Source organism: Mchenga conophoros, linkage group LG23 (genome assembly GCF_057382185.1).
Source record: "Mchenga conophoros isolate Kocher_MC1m ecotype Shallow Benthic linkage group LG23, M_conophoros_male_GT1.1, whole genome shotgun sequence".
NCBI lineage: Eukaryota > Metazoa > Chordata > Actinopteri > Cichliformes > Cichlidae > Mchenga > Mchenga conophoros.
Window position 1 is genome coordinate 48708916 of NC_140547.1, and position 13438 is coordinate 48722353.

Consider the following 13438-nt stretch of genomic DNA (forward strand, 5'->3'; position numbering starts at 1 on the left):
AGGAGGAAAACTTACACGCTCAGTAAATCACCCCCGTCACTACCTAAACCTCAAAGTCTCTAAACAGGAAGTGCATCTGCATGAAAGCTTCTGTTTTATATGCAGACAGATGACCTTTTGATGTAAAACCTTTCTCTGTATCTAGAGAAACACTTTAACTATATATTCAACTATATAGTTTAACATTTGGTCCGTAACTATCATTTAAAAACAATAAAAAGGTTTAAAAGAATATACATAGGCGGCTATAAAGACTGCAGGTCAAACATCGTGCAGATACAGAAGGACCTCCTGGGGTCCAAAATGTCGCACTATTACAGAGCAATGCTTACAATAGTCTTGCATGGTTAGCCAGTTAGACAGATGCAAATGTTAAAGAGCTAAAACAGACATGTAAATAAAATACAACATCATGTTAGCAGCTTATTGGTATTAATGTCTCTTAAAGCTCTCCATGACCTAGCTGCATCTTAACTCTCTGAGCTGCCACAGTCTTATAAACCCACCCGCTGTCTCAGGTCAGCTGATCAGCTGTTCCTGAATGTTCCCAGGACTGAGCGTAAACTTAGAGGACATCGTGCTTTTGCTGCAGCATCTCTGAAACTGTGACACGATCTGCCTTTAGAGATTAGACAGGCTTCTTCTCTGCCTGTTCTTAAATCACTCCTGAAAACTCATCTCTTCACCCTGACCTTTGACACCTTGTAAGATGTTGGTTTTTAGTTTGAGTTTTTTAGTTTATTTTTGCTGTTTTATCTTGTTTTGAAATATAGGGCTGTTTACATTTTTTATGTATTATGTGTTTTATTTTTTTACTGTTATGTTTTATTCTATTGTTCTTAACTCATTTACTGTACAGCACTTTGGTTTTGTCCTGGGTTTTTTAAAGTGCTTTCTCAATAAAGATGGATTGGATTGGACTGGAAGATAAACACTTTTGTTCTCTTGTTAATGTGTTGCTTCCATAACTTTGCCAGTCTTCTAGCTTGCTTACTTGCCACAAGTGCACTATGCCACCTACCAATAGAAAGGAAAAGATAAGGTGCATATTTCCACGAGAGAAATCCCACGCCTGGACCGTCGTTGACCGCCACCATGATTCTAGCCTACGTCACAGCATCATATGCGCTTTTTACATCCAACACAAAAACTGCAGTCGTGGTGCTTTCGATTGTACTCAGAACTCGGAAATTCTGCCTTCTGAATAGGAAGATGTAGGCAACACCAGACTGCAGATGAGCTGCATACAGGGCTGGACTGGGACAAAAAAATCAGCCTGGGCATTTTGACTAGAGACCGGCCCACCATTATAGCAAAAATCCTAAAGCCTTTGAATGAAAACAAACGCTGTTGTGACAGTGATGCATATACACCATCAAGACAGTAGTGATGGGTCGTTCGTAGGGTTGCCAACTCCCTGAAAAATAAATAAGGGACACCTCGTGGCCAGGGCCAGGCGACCCAGTTGTCTTCACCCTTCCCAGTGTGGTGAATTTTCTAGCTCTTTTTTTGTGTGTGAAATTATTTTTTTAACCATTTGACTTGAAGTTGATTTAAGTAGATATGTTCTACTTAAATCCTATTCTATTCTTTGTGATATGAACACATGTGAAACAAATGATCATTTAGCCATTTATTTTTAGCTCAAAATGACAACATTAACACAGTAAAACAGGTCTCTTTCTTAAACAGAAGCCTGTCATGCTTAACTTTTGAGACTATAAGTAAATCTTTCTTTAAAAGAACTCTGTCCTGCTTAACTTAAAATAATAGAAAACAATAGAAAGAAAAATATTCTTCTAACAGTGCACATTTAGTGCATTTAGTACAATTGGCTTCAGTTGAGGTATTATTTCAGCTTTTCTAATGCTAATCAGCTGCTCCTGTTTGTAAACCCGCCTGTTCCCATGATTACGCATCTTAACTCATCATCATTATTCATCTATGTATTACTTTTATGTATTAGTCATCAATTTGTTGTAATCATCTATCCTTGCAGTTGTTTATTACACAAAATAAATTATATTATCACACTTCTGGCGCTGATATTCACTGCACATGCCCATATTAACTTTTTCCAGCCAGGTGTTTTCCTTTTCCCATTCTTCCCTTTCTCTGAGGGGAACAAACATTGCTGCTCTAACGCTGGGCTCACACTGTGCGGTTTTTGGCCCATTTTGAGCCGATTTTTGAGTGATCGGACCGATTTTGGCCTTCATCGTGCGTCGTGTAGTATACGTGGGGTAACGAGAAGTGATTAACACCTCACGACCAGCTCCCAATCATCAATCGCTCGTGAGGTTCTCACCACAGCCGCTCACACTGCTCGCGCGCAAACACGTAAACGTCGGTGAAAAAGACGGAGCAGCACGGCTGTGCAGCGTGTGATCTGGACACAAGCGATGGAGGCACAACTTGTAGAACTTTGGAAAGCTCATCCGAGCCTTTTCGATGTGGCATCACAAAATTATCACGACCACAACAACCGTGAAAATAGTTGGATTTACACTGCTGCTCAATCACAGCTGCCTGATCAATGTTTTTCATTAGCAATTTAGCAAAGTTGATGGTGGTGGTGTGTCTGTGTGAGTGAAAGACAGAGAGAGGGAGCGACAGATTTTCTGTTATAACCTTCATGTTATGGAGGCACAGTGTGAGCACTCAGGTTCCATCAGAGCATCGGGCGGTATAGTGTGAGAGTACATCGTGACATACGAACTTCTAACCCCTGCGAGTCAATCGTGCAGTTTGAGCAGGAGCTGAATAACGTGACTGAAAAAATCGCACAGTGTTTGCCCAGCTTTAGGTGACTGTCATCCGAGACTTGCACCGCAGAGTCGGCGTTTGTTCCCCTGTTGGCCATGCTTCTTGTTGTGGTCATCTGTTGTCTTCCGGTATTTTCTCCGCAAGCGACCTTTCCTCGACCAATGAGATGAGCGGTAATCTGAATTGTCATACTCGAATTGTCATAAGTGTGCTGTCAGCTCATTGGTCACAAAGCAGGAGAGGGGCTGGGAATTATGTTTTCAAACAAAGTGTTAATTCCATAAACATTTATAGACTACTTTTGATTCTCACTGTATTACGGGACAAAGTGCGTCCCTTATTAGCTCAATACGGGACGTGTACTTTTGTTTCGAAATACGGGACGATTCCGTATTTTAAGGGACGGTTGGCAACCCTAAGTGTGTCTGGTGGTGAAGAAATGATGAAGTCTCTGACCAGGCGTTCAAAACACTTCATCACTACTGAGGTGAGGGCTACAGGGCGATAGTCATTGAGAGAAGCAGGGTGGGGTTTCTTCGGGACAGGAACAATGATGGACTCTTTGAAGCATGTGGGGATCACCGACTGAGATAAAGAGATGTTGAATATCTCAGTGAACACAGGAGCTAGCTGGTATGCGCAGTCTCTTAGGATACGACCTGGGATGCCGTCTGGTCCTGCTGCTTTCCTGGTGTTCACTCTCTTGAAGGCTCTCCTTACTTCATGCTCGGAGATGACGAGCACGTTTCCGGTGCTGGCAGTATCTTCCTGTCTGCAGCCGTTAGCGCCGCTAGCACTAGCATTGTTGGAGTCCTTAGCTGCAGCCTCAAAGCGAGCATAGAAAGTTACTGGAGCAGCCTTCCTGAAGACAGCAGTGTGTTTTCATGCTTTTAAAGCCAAACTCACCTTTCAGACCTGGCTTTCATTTATTATCTATTTTTATTTGTTTATTATATATTTATTTCTACTGTTTAACTACTGCTCACATCTTTTATCCTCCTTTTTAATTGTTCATTTCTTTTTACCCAGTGTTTCTATATTGCACTTTGTATTTGTCATCTATATTTATCATGCACTACTTTGCTCATTTATTGTTTGGTTTTAATGTTATTAAATTCCGGTTCTTTTGGTATTCGTTATGGCCAAAAAGACACGGCTCAAAAGTGGTCTTTTTACTTTAAAAGATTATCTTTATTTTACATATCCGGATATGGAGACCTGAACACACAACCCCAGGTCTGAAGCACAAAACAGCAAGCCTAGTCATTTATATAGACATCACACACACTTTAAGTTTCGACCAAACACTCTGCTTAGTTTCACTTTTCGCCTGCAAAAGCATGTAATTTCCTGTCAGTCCTGTCGGCACAGAGTGTACTCAGATTTGGGCCTTTCTTATAAAGCAATATAATCAGCATATAAGTATTTAAGATTATAAATTTAAACCTCAACAATGTTCTTACCTGGGGTCCGTTCTTCGTACCTCGCTTACTACATCCAAGATCAAATCATCGCGCCAACTTTGAGCTTGCTATTCCGGTACTCCGAACACACCTGTTGTTGACGATTAATATAGCTGGATGAAGTAATGTGAGATCACTGGGTGGCTTAACAGGGGCTACGCATCATTGATCGGCAACCCTTTGTTTGTTTATTGATTTCACACAGATACATACAGGTCATTTCCTAAAAAAGGGAAATGTACTATTAACATTCTATTACATGTATGTGATTATTACAGATGTAATTCATATTTCAGAGTAGTAATTGTAAATTACTTCGTGTAATCAAGATGAGAGACCACGGCTATAAAAGCGAAGGTGGATTTGGGAAGTCTGTCGCAGCCATGTCCTGTCCGTATACGCGAGCCACCCATTGCGGAAGGTGCAAGATTGATAAGGAGAGTCCTCAGAATCCAGCGTATATTGCGGGACAGACAGGATCCTTTAGCTCAGCGCGACAGTGTGCTCATAGAGAGATATCGATATTCCCGTGAGGGTATTATTTACTTAACCAACTTGTTGACGAGGGGGTGCAGGACCACCACCTGTCTTTTTTGCTCTGCCCTTTTCTTGGTTGCTGTTATGAACAAACAGATTATTCCAGGGTCTCTTTCCAAGAGACGAAAAGCAATATAAGTGATAAATATTACCATTCTGTAGAATATTCTTATATTTCACTTTTACTTGTTCCCATGTTCTAGTGGGTCCTGTTGTGGCTCTAATGTGAAAGGGGATATAATGTAATATAATATAATATAATGTAATATAATATTGGATAATATAGTGTAATATAATAAATCTACCCTACCGCCTACTGGTGTTGGCCAGAGGGGCCGATGGCGCGATATGGCAGCCTGGCTTCTGTCAGTCTGCCCCAGGGCAGCTGTGGCTACAACTGATTAAACTCTGAAACTCCTGAAATCCCTCACTCAAGAGTTCTTGCTCTGCTGCCGAAAAATACCGAGCGCGCTCCTTCGACATTTCCGCCGACCAATCAGAGGGTTGCCGATCAATGTTTCTGCTATCGATGTGTAGCCCCTTTTACGACACCCAGTGATCTCACATTACTTCATCCAGCTGTACTAATCGTCAACAGCAGGTGTGTTCGGAGAACCGGATTAGCGAGCTCACCGTTAGCGCGATGATTTGGTCTTGGATGTGTCATTTGATCTTGGATGTAGTAAGCGACGTACGAAGAACGGGCCCCAGGTCTCTGGTTTGTTTGTTTGTTTGTTTGTTTGTTTGTTTGTTTTGCTCAGTTCTGTTTTTCTGAGGTTTTTTAAGTTATTAAATTTGTAACTCTAGTGATTTGTGTGTGTGACAGAGAGGCACTGCTAGGGATTTTTTGACACAAGTTGTTCTTGTAAAATCAGTCTGTGGAGGTTCTCAGACATCCAGGTCACCGTAGTCTAAGGAGCTTGGAAAGAAAAGCGTCTTCTTTAAGTTTCCTTGAAGATGTTTCACCTCTTATGAGAGGGTCAAATGGTGGAGTAGGGCAGTCAGTGAAAGGGCAATGGTGGTGGCTCAGGGTTTGTATGTTTGGGGGGTTCAGAGGGAAAAGATGAATGCAGGTCTGGAGTTGGTGTGTGAGAGCAGGGAGTGAATTCAGCATCCTGACAACCTGGATGAAGCTGTCTCTCAGTCTCCTGGTTCTGGCCCGGAGGCTCTTCAGTCTCCTCCCTGATGGCAGCAGGTCCTGACAAGCATGTTGATAGTGTCACCACCCGATCGTTGGGGGGTGGAGTCTTCTGTGCTGGGGTGTCGTTCTGTGTCTCAAAGCAAGAGAAAATTTCACTTAGCTCTTACGGTAATGTGGTGGACCCGACAGCGGTCTGAGGAGTGGGCTTGTAGTCTGTGATGGTCTGTATCCCTTGCCACAGCCTCTGAGTATCTCTGCTGTCACTGAAGCTTTGCAAAATCCTCCTGGATCACTGCATTTCCACCTCTCTGATGCATGTGACAGGTTTGCCCTTGCTGTTGTTAGGCTCACCTCATCCCCAGCTTTCAAGGCTGCATTTCTCACCCTCAGGAGCCTGTAGACCTCACCTGTGAGCCATGGTTTCTGATTGGCCTGGACAGTGGTCTCTATGACCTCATCGATGCCTTTTGAGATGTAGCCAATGACAGTTTCTGTATATTCCTGCAGGTCTGTGGTGTTGTCATGTGTGGCGGCCTGTTTAAGGATCTCCCAGTCTGTGGTGGAAAAGCAGTATTGCAGGTCCTTCTGGCCACACACGTACCTGCTTACGAACTGGTTTAGTGACTTTGACCAGGGGCCTGTATGCTGGCATTAGCATAACAGTGATGTGATCAGAGGCACCAAAGTGGGTGGGGGGCTTTGTAATCTCCTCTCTTGGTGGTGAAAACATTATCCAAAAAGTCGTTTCCTTGTGTTGGAAATTCAATGTGTCTATGCAGTAGTAAACATAGGGGGTGTCCAAATTCATGGGCTGCATCCTCCTGAGGACGCATTTGTAGACCGATTACGTCACAGCGACACGATGAAGGCTGTCCAAATTCATAGACTCCTCTGAATGCAGCCGACCAATGCGTCCTCTTTTTCCCCAAAATTAAAGGATGGGTCGGGTGTGTCCTTCGTGGCCCACCATATCCCAGAATTCATAGCGTGGCCCATCCAATTCCACTTTCCGGCAATGGCGGTCGCTACTAAGTTTTCAATATTACTCTTATTACTCTTTCTGGGTCACAAAATAAACTTTTAACATATTTTCAGGTGAGAATGTAGCTGTGTAAACTTTAAATATCTGCTCAGTTTATCAAGATATCGCATATTTGCAAAAGTGCTCCGACGTTTCTGAGACGTCTGTTACCCACCAGCTCGATAGCTAGCCGAGAGCTCGAGGGTCAGTAGAGCCGCCGAGAACAGCAAACTCCCGGCACATCATGTTCAGATCACCGCGGTCTTTCGCTACTCAGGTTAAACGTAATATATAAGTGACTTAGACAACCTAAAAATGTTATTGTTTGACTTTTTTCAGTGTTTTATTTGTTCCTGAGTAAATCAGTTTGGCTGAGATTAAAGTTATTAGATTAGATTAGACAAAATAAACCTTTACAGTGGCAAAAGTATTCGGTCCCCTTGAACTTTCCCACATTTTGTCACGTTACAGCCACAAACATGAATCAATTTTATTGGAATTCCACGTGAAAGACCAACACAAACTGGTGTACACATGAGAAGTGGAATGAAAATCATACATGACTCCAAACATTTTTTACAAATAAATAACTGCAAAGTGGGGTGTGCGTAATTATTCAGTCCCCTTTGGTCTGAGTGCAGTCAGTTGCCCATAGACGTTGCCTGATGAGTGCTAATGACTAAATAGAGTGCACCTGTGTGTAATCTAATGTCAGTACAAATACAGCTGCTCTGCGACGGCCTCAGAGGTTGTCTAAGAGAATATTGAGAGCAACAACACCATGAAGTCCAAAGAACACAGCAGACAGGTCAGGGATAAAGTTATTGAGAAATTTAAAGCAGGCTTAGGCTACAAAAAGATTTCCCAAGCCTTGAACATCCCACGGAGCACTGTTCAATAGTGATGGGCAGATGAAGCCTCATGAAGCACTGAAGCTTTTCATCCAATTGGTTCACCCCAACGCGAAGCTTCTTGAAGCTTCATTTGCTCTAGCAGGACACCTACTGGACGTAAAAATATTAGTTGGCATGAATTTGAAGAGTGTGGCATTTTGCACACAGCCTGTGAATGTCAACAACAAAAGGAGTGTGTAAAACATCTATATTGTAGTGATGGCAGTATACTGTGTATATTTATGCTGGCAGTATGGAAAATGATTATTTGGAAATGCCTAAAATGGAAATGATCATATACTGTGAGGTGAGGTGTGGACAGTGGTTGTGCTTTTGTAACATTGAGGCAAGGACAGTGATTAGTAGGGGTGCAACGATACACAAAATTCACGGTTCGGTTCGGTTCGATACTTTGGTGTCACGGTTCGATATTTTTTCGATACAAAAAAAATGTTCATGCCTTTTTAATTTGTCATTTATTAAAATTATAAATATATATTTTAACTCAAAAGTACAGTTTTTAAATTTAACCCTAACCCTTGTGCGTGTTTTTTATTTTGACAGAGAATGCGCACCACTTATGTGCAGCCCTGGTTATTTAGCTCATCATATTGCAGCCACAGAAATTCTTTTGTCCATGAAACCATAAAGCTGCACTTTCTTTTTACCTTATAGTCTGATTTGTCATAACTTCTCCGTTTTGTGGTAAGCTTTTCTTTGGCTGTCACTTCTTCACCCTGACCTGTCTTATTTGGCTCAGCAGAACTAAAATATATATTCTGCTGCTTTTACACGCACTCACATAAGCTCAGCGATTCTCTGCGCGATCAACCTCTCACATGTTTAAGCTGCGGGAGATTTCACTTGTCATGTTTGCATAGTAAGCTAACGATTAATAAGACAATGTCAGAGGAATTGGTGCACAAATTATCATCACTCACAGATCAGTGCTGTCGCTCTCTATACACAGTTCGCACGATTGCAAAGTGAAAGCAAAAAAACAAGCGCAAATTCAAACGCGATTTCAATATGTCACATATTGACAGTGGCTCACCGATGCCAATGACATAATTACCCAGCTACATTTCCGAAAGAATGCAAAAGCATTGACATATATTTTTCCTTCCTACAATAGCCCGACGGGCAGGGCAGAGATAGATTTTGGTAGCCCGACTGAAAAAAATCGCTAGCCCCGGGACGTCGGGCTAGCGATATTGCGAGCCCTGTATCTGATTGAGGAATCACTCATCTTTGTCTTTGCACTAGGATAATGTCGGTGTAAATGTGCAGTCATATTCGTTGTGTTCCCACTAGTGCTTTCAGGTTAATCTTGTTGAAATGACCTTAACGCCACAACACGGCAAATCTCCGTTAACGAGCTACCGCCGATCGCCCCGTGCATGGGGCTAGACGGCCAACACGTTAACGAGCTAACTGCGCTAACACACTAGCTCCCACCCATGTAATTGAGCATTGCATGGCACATCCAACATACTGTTTTACTTTAGTCCATGACTCGCTTACCTTCAGGGTCATACGTCACATGAAAACCAAAATAATTCCAAATGCCAGATCTGAATGAGGGTGGGCGAGGTCCAAGTTGCAAGGAGTGCTTAACTTCTGTCTCGCTAGCTTGCCCTGCGCTCTTCCTTCTGATGATGCTGTCTGTGTTGAGCGCTCAGTGGATCTGCGCTGGACAGTACAGCCTAGGCGGAGTAGTCGAACGCAGATTCACTGAGCGCTCAACACAGACAGCATCGTCAGAAGGAAAGTTGATAAAATAAATTACAAATTTTGTATTGTTCGATACATATGCGTACCGAACCGAAAGCACTGTATCGAACGGTTCAATATCGATACGAATATCGTTGCACCCCTAGTGATTAGTGTTTAGGGGACACATCATTGGTTTTTATTTAAAAACAACAGTTTCTCCACTGTGGCAGGTCGTAGGCGATTTCTTTTTTTTCCAAACTGTCTCTAACTCTCACTAACCGCAACTCTCCATCAAACGCCCACATTTTGAATGGGGTCTGAGGGGTTTATATCACTGTCATAGCTCGCGGCAAAGTTTGAACCGCTTCCTGAACCAGTCACGTGGTACAGCCGGACAGCGAGGCTTCGGACGTCATCATTTTCAGCTCCTCCCATAAATGAAGCAAGCCTCGATACGCGCTTCGCGGAAACGCCCCCTCCATTACTCGACACACGCTTCGAAGCCTCGATACAGAACGTCACATCACTACTGTTCAAGCCATCATTCAGAAATGGAAGAAGTATGGAACAACTGTAAACCTACCAAGACAAGGCTGTCCACCTAAACTCACAGGCCGAACAAGGAGAGCGCTGATCAGAAATGCAGCCAAGAGGCCCATGGTGACTCTGGATGAGCTGCAGAGATCTACAGCTCAGGTGGGGGAATCTGTCCATAGGACAACTATTAGTCGTGCACTGCACAAAGTTGGCCTTTATGGAAGAGTGGCAAGAAGAAAGCCATTGTTAACAGAAAACCATAAGAAGTCCCGTTTGTAGTTTGCCACAAGCCATGTAGGGGACACAGCAAACATGTGGAAGAAGCTGCTCTGGTCAGATGAGACCAAAATGGAACTTTTTGTTCAAAATGCTCTGTGTGGAAAACTAACACTGCACATCACTCTGAACACACCATCCCCACTGTCAAATATGGTGGTGGCAGCATCATGCTCTGGGGGTGCTTCTCTTCAGCAGGGACAGGGAAGCTGGTCAGAGTTGATGGGAAGATGGATGGAGCCAAATACAGGGCAATCTTGGAAGAAACCCTCTTGGAGTCTGCAAAAGACTTGAGACTGGGGCGGAGCTTCACCTTCCAGCAGGACAACGACCCTAAACATAAAGCCAGGGCAACAATGGAGTGGTTTAAAACAAAACATGTCCATGTGTTAGAACGGCCCAGTCAAAGTCCAGATCTAAATCCAATCAGGAGTCTGTGGCAAGATCTGAAAACTGCTGTTCACAAACGCTGCCCATCTAATCTGACTGAGCTGGAGCTGTTTTGCAAAGAAGAATGGGCAAAGATTTCAGTCTGTAGATGTGCAAAGCTGGTAGAGACAGACCCTAAAAGACTGGCAGCTGGAACTGCAGCAAAAGCTGGTTCTACAAAGTATTGACTCAGGGGCTGAATAATTACACACACCCCACTTTGCAGTTATTTATTTGTACAAAATGTTTGGAATCATGTATGATTTTCGTTCCACTTCTCACGTGTGCACCACTTTGTGTTGGTCTTTCACCTGGAAGTCCAATAAAAAATGATTCGTGTTTGTGGCTGTAATGTGACAAAATGGGGAAAAGTTCAAGGGGACCGAATACTTTTGCAAGCCACTTTATTAATCCCCCGGGTGGTTTTCACACAGCTGAATAAACGTCAAACAGAAAACTGATTAAGCAGAAGTGTGAGATGGTCGAGAGTTTACTCCAGTGTCCTGTTATATTTTAGATAGCAAGGAGCAGACAGCTGAGTTTATTAAACTCCATCGAGACAGCGGTGATGCTAATCTGAAGGCTAGACCGTCCCATTTCATAGCCGTTTACTTCTGGCCTACCCGACCTTTGGAGGTATAGTTCTCATCACGCTGATTTATGTCCAAGTTTGATTCTAATTCCGACAGCGGTGATGTTAAAATGGGGTGTAACGTCATCATAGCAGCTTTGACTCAGAGTGATGCTGAAAAACTAGTTCATGCATTTATTACGTCCAGGCTGGACTACTGTAATTCATTATTATCAGGATGTCCAAAAAACTCGCTGAAAAGCCTTCAGCTAATCCAAAATGCTGCAGCAAGAGTCCTGACAGGGACTAGAAAGAGAGAGCATATTTCTCCTGTTCTGGCTTCCCTTCATTGGCTTCCTGTTAAATCCAGAATTGAATTCAAAATCCTGCTCCTCACATACAAGGTCTTAAATAATCAGGCCCCATCTTATCTTAATGACCTTGTAGTACCATATCACCCTATTAGAGCACTTCGCTCTCGCTCTGCAGGCCTACTTGTTGTTCCTAGAGTATTTAAAAGTAGAATGGGAGGGAGAGCCTTCAGTTTTCAGGCCCCTCTTCTGTGGAACCAGCTTCCAGTTTGGATTCGGGAGACAGACACTATCTCTACTTTTAAGATTAGGCTTCAAACTTTCCTTTTTGCTAAAGCATATAGTTAGGGCTGGACCAGGTGACCCTGAATCCTCCCTTAGTTATGCTGCAATAGATGTAGGCTGCCGGGGGATTCCCATGATGCATTGAGTTTGTCCTTTCCAGTCACCTTTCTCACTCACTATGTGTTAACAGACCTCTCTGCATTGAATCATATCTGTTATTAACCTCTGTCTCTCTTCCACAGCATGTCTTTTATCCTGTCTTCGTTCTCTCACCCCAACCGGTCGCAGCAGATGGCCCCGCCCCTCCCTGAGCCTGGTTCTGCCGGAGGTTTCTTCCTGTTAAAAGGGAGTTTTTCCTTCCCACTGTCGCCAAAGTGGTTGCTCATAGGGGGTCATATGATTGTTGGGTTTTTCTCTGTATCTATGAAGCGCCTTGAGGCGACTTTTGTTGTGATTTGGCGCTATATAAATAAAATTGAATTGAATTGACTGGCAGCTGCAGTCACGGAGAAACTTGCGTATCTCTGTTCGGGAATAGCAGATAGAGCGTAGACTCTGAGAGGACGGCCAGCGTTTACGCTACGAAGACACGGCCGAGTGTTTTAACCTGACAGCCTGAGGTGTTCTTCAGTAAACTGGACTACCCGACAGAAGGACCCGAGGCCCCGCTGCACTTTTTCGGTAAGTTAAACGTGTTTGTAAGCTACTCCGTAACTACCGTCCTTAGCTCGGTCCTGAGACCTAGCTAGCTAAGATGAGCACTCGGCCGTCAGGGTTTGTTTAGCTAACCCGTGCAGGTGAATGAATTTACCCTGACTAAAGAAATCAAGAGAAACGCCCCGGGCTGCTCAGTCACTAATTACCGTTACTGTACTTTTATTACAAGTATTATACTGTAAAGGCAACAGGCTGCACCCTGCTGCAGCTCCTGTGCAGAGCTGAATATTAAATATCTTATTAAACAGCACCATGTTTTCAGTCTCCACATGCGTAGAGACAGTAACACCTACTTTAAAAACCTGGCACTTCAGTAACTCCTCATTAATCTGTAAAAACCGATCAAATAGCAAAGCCCGATATTTACTGAAACCAACGACTTCCTCTTGGCAGCTTAAGTTAAAATTTTAATTTTTCGACTGATTAATTTTTTAGCACTGACTGTATTTTTTATACTGAGTTTGTTGCAAATATTCAGGTTAAAAACTGTCTGAAATATTGTTAATGAGGTATGTTCACAAAGACACATGTGCAGAACTCTGTACAGCTTCCATCCTTTAAGACAAATAGTTTGAAGCATTAATATTTCTTGTTCAATACCAGTGCTGATACCAGTGCTGATACCAGTGCTGATACCACCTCCGTATGTTGTGACCAGGATGCAGCAGCACTGAAACCTGCTCCATCATCACATCTTTGCAGATGTCCATTTATAAAGCTCCAACAACTCAAAGGTGAACATGATATAGGAACATCTGTTCGTATATAAGGCTTT

At 43.1% G+C, this 13438-nt stretch overlaps 1 protein-coding gene across 1 annotated transcript in view; it reads left to right on the forward strand.

Annotated features, from left to right (window-relative positions):
- Positions 1-13438, forward strand: part of LOC146548208 (NACHT, LRR and PYD domains-containing protein 12-like) — a 586500-nt gene that overhangs the window by 411081 nt on the left and 161981 nt on the right. The gene's annotated exons all lie outside the window — the stretch shown is intronic.